At 37.6% G+C, this 4,242-nt stretch overlaps 1 pseudogene; it reads right to left on the bottom strand.

Annotated features, from left to right (window-relative positions):
- Positions 1-1,804: 1,804 nt before the first annotated feature.
- On the bottom strand, positions 1,805-1,903 carry LOC132280294 (small nucleolar RNA R71; annotated as a pseudogene).
- Between the last annotated feature and the right edge of the window lie 2,339 nt (positions 1,904-4,242).

Below are 4,242 nucleotides of genomic sequence, written 5' to 3' on the forward strand. Positions count from 1 at the left end.
TTTGTTGTTCCATGCTTATGAATGTAAAAAGTGTATGTTTCTAGATGATAATGTGTGTGCACAAATTGTGGTTTCATTGAGTGGATGATGGTCTCATTTGATAAGTTGTGCTTACCATCTCATTCGGCATGATAATTTATGCTTATTTGCCTTCCATGCTTTATTTCAATTTATGACACACACACACAAGTTATAATTCAATTTCCCCATTAATATATAAGTGCCAATGTCTAGTGAAGTCAAGCTTAGTGGTGAGCTCTAATACCCTAAGTCCTCTCCTCTATATCTTTTCCCCTAATATTTCCATTGTTATCTTTATCTTGCTTTAATTTTAGTCGCATAGTAGTTTAATTAATCCGAACAAATCTCTCTTGATCACTCGACTTATTAACCCTATCCTTGTTTACATCACATATTGGTTGCAATCGAATCCCTTAGGACGATCCCTACTTGCCCTATCTATATTTTTAGTTAGAGACAGTAGTGGCATTTACAAATTTAAAACTTGGACACATTGCACACTCACACTTTTTATGCCACATCTTTTCAAACTTTGGGTGCATCGTGACAAGGGCCCCACCAAGTTTTTGGCGCCGTTGCCAGGGATTTCTTGATTTGGCAACGTCGTGTTTTGGAAACTTATAGGAATTAGTACTCTTTTGATCGTGTCTTTATTCTATTTTCTTTTTAGTTACTTATTGTGTTTGTTCTTGATTGACTAGGAGCATTGAGCAAGGAATCAAACAAGGGAATCATTTAAAGCAAGGAAGCAAAGAGGGCTAAAAATTTTAAAAATTGCAAAGCAAAACAAGGTTTACAAATTGAAATGAGTTGAAGTTGCTTAAGGACCCTTTGTGAGATTTTCCTAACTCGAGCTCTAGTTAAATCATCGGCCCGCGTGGAGGCTTGTTTTTCAATTCTTAAATAAATCGTGAGCCCGTGTGGAGGCGTTTTAATTTTCTTTGCATGATTGTTTCAAGCACGGGAGTATTGGATCAATGAATGTGGAGATTTGTTGATTAAGTTGTTGTGGGGGCGAAGTGATTGTTACTTGTTTTATTTCTTGTTAATTGATTTGCTAGTGCATGCATGGTCGTAGGTTATTGAATCATACTCTTGTCCCTTTTGATTTTTATCTTGAATCGGTTGTTTGTAATCCTAGGGGAAGAGGTAGTTCTTGTCACTCCATTTCATCAATGGAGGAGCAAAACAATGATCATGTGGAGGACCTTGGTTACATAGACCAACAAGGTGTCCTCCACCCCAATGTGCACCATGACAACATCCAAGTACCATTAGATATGCCTAGACCATTCATTCCACCACAACAACAAGACCAAATTCCATTGGGAATGCCTAGGCCAATGTTTGTTCCACAACCTCCCATAGTCCAAGCTAACTAAGGTGCTTATGTAGCACCGCCGGTTGTAAATCCACCTCTTGCTTTAAGAGATCATTATGTGCCTAATGAATACAATGCATCCACTTGCATTCAATTGCCTCCATTTAGAACACATCATTATGAAATTAAACCACAAACCATTCAAATGCTTCCAAACTATCATGGACTTCCAAGTGAAGAACCGTACAAGCATTTGGATGAGTTTCTTGAAGTATGTTCCACCGTGAAATACACAAACATGCCAGAAGAAATTTTAAGACTCAAACTTTTTCCTTTTACCCTAAAGGACAAGGCAAAATATTGGTTCAACAACCTTAGGCCTTTTTCGATAACTTCTTGGGCAGAAATGCAACAAGAGTTCTTGACAAAGTACTATCCGGTTTCAAAAACCAATGCCATGAAAACTTCAATTCATGATTTTTCTCAAGGGGATGGGGAAATGTTTCATGAGGCATGGGAAAGGTTCAATGACTTACTAAGAAAATACCCACATCATGACATACCTAAATGGCAATTAGTCCAATATTTCTTTGAAAGCTTACCGGATAATCACAAAGGTATATTTGATGCATCAATGGGTGGTTCTTATCTTGACAAGCATGAAAATGATGTATGGCAATTGTATGAAAGTATGAGTGAAAATTCTATGCATAGATCTTTGTCTTCTAAAAATGGTAAAAATTTAGGAGGAAGGAGAATGTTGGCTTATATCAAGTTGACAACTCCAATGACATAGCCGCTGAGATGAAATCCTTATCTCAAAGGTTTGATCAATTCTTGATTAACCAAAATTCAGCAAATCAAGTATCTTCCTCCCCTACTCATATTCATCATCGTGCATCTAATGAATCATGTATGACTTGTTCTAGTGTCTTGCATTCTACTTCTAATTGTCCCTATGGACATGTGCAAAATGACAACCATAAGTAAGCCAATGCTATTTTTGCTAACCAAGGGAATAATCCGCATGGCAATCATTACAATCCTAGTTGGAGGAACCATCCGAACTTTTCTTGGAAAAGCCAAGGGGAAGGCTCAAACCCTCCCCAAGGTGGTTTTTAAGGGAAGTATGTTCCACCTCCGATGCAAAGCCAAGGTTCCCAAGGTTTTAGATCATCATTTCAATCGCATGGTAATCAATTTTCTAATTCTCATTTTCCTAATCAACCATCTTATTCTCAAGGAAATTCTAGGAGTCCCGCTTTTGAAGAGAAAGTTTTGACCGCTCTAGGCACTCCAGAGGCGAACACTCAATTGCTTCATTCTCATTCTTAATCCATTGCTAAGCTAGAAACCCAAGTAGGGCAAATAGCTAGTACTTTAAATGCTAGAGAGAAAGGGAAAATGCCTTTGAATGCCCCACTAAAGCAACAATGTGTTGTGGAGACTCATTCTTCATCGAAAAGTCCTATAATAGAGCATGTCAATGCGGTGACAACCTTAAGAAGTGGGAGAATCATTGACAACCAAGTTGGTATGTCCAATAAAGAGAGTGAACCGGTGCAACCCAAAGTTAACACCCGTCCCGTTTCACATTTTATTCCTCTTTCATTGCATTTACATGACCATCATGTTGACAAAAGTGTTGAAAAATGATTTGAAAGATGAATCAAAGCATGATTTGAAAAATGATTTAAAAAATTCTTGTGTTAATGATGTTTCAAAGAAGGATTTTGAAAAAAAATTTGAGCCAAGAGCTCCATTTCCGGATGCCTTAAAAAGATTCATTTATCTTGACAAGCAAAAGACAAAGACAAATGAAATCATTGATGTGTTTAGGCAAGTGAAGGTTAACCTTCCGCTTTTGGATGCAATCAAGCAAATTTCGGCTTATGCCAAGTTTTTAAAAGATCTTTGTACTCAAAAGAGGAAAAACAAAAGCCAAGCACCTAGGAAAGTGGTCTTGACCGAGCAAGTGAGCTCTATTTTGCAACATAACACTCTTCTAAAGTTCAAAGACCCCGGTTCACCTACTACATCTTGGGTCATTGGTGACCATATCATCAATCGGGCTCTCTTAGACTTAGGAGCAAGTGTTAATCTATTCCATACTCGGTATATGTCAAATTAGGCTTAGGAGACTTGAAACCGATGTCTGTAGTTTTGTAACTTGCCGACCGATCAATCAAAAAGCCTAGGGGTATCATAGAGGATGTTTTGATGAAGATTGATAAGTTCTTCTTCCCCGTCAATTTCGTTGTCATTGACACGGAACCGGTCCCAAATCCCAAGAGCCAAATTCCCGTTATCCTTGGCCATCCTTTATTAGCAACCGCAAATGCCAACATTAATTGTAGGACATGGATAATAAAAATCTCTTTTGGCCACATGAAGGTGAAGTTGAATATTTTTAATCCAACTCTGAATTCAATGGATAAGTATGAAGATATTTGTGTTGTAAAGAAATGACTTGATAATGAATGTGGAAGAATAGAGTCTTTACTTGATGTTGAGCATTTCTATGGTTTACCTACCAAAGAGAATTCAAAGAAAGTTGCTTCAAAGCTAAATTTTCTAAGGGCATGGAAGCCTAAGAGTTGTTTTAACCAAGGACTATCAAAGTCGCTTAAATCAAATCCAATGAGTTCTTTAGGGAACCATTCGTTGGATGGGATTCAAAGTGCTTTTCAACCCGTCAAGGAGGGGATGCATAACAAGATATTTGATTCGGCCTAAAAGAGCCTAATGTCTTGCTAGAGACGTTAAAGACTAGTGCATTTCGTAGGGTTTCACAACTATATTCTTCCCTCATTTCTATTTTAAATTTCATTTCTTGCGTCGTCTAGATATATTTTAGGGTTCACACACATTGATAGGAATTATGATTGAGAATGCATGCA

This window comes from Cornus florida, unplaced genomic scaffold, assembly GCF_030987335.1.
Source record: "Cornus florida cultivar Cherokee Brave unplaced genomic scaffold, ASM3098733v1 CherokeeBrave_3.0.0_Hap2_Chr10, whole genome shotgun sequence".
Taxonomy (NCBI): Eukaryota; Viridiplantae; Streptophyta; class Magnoliopsida; order Cornales; family Cornaceae; genus Cornus; species Cornus florida.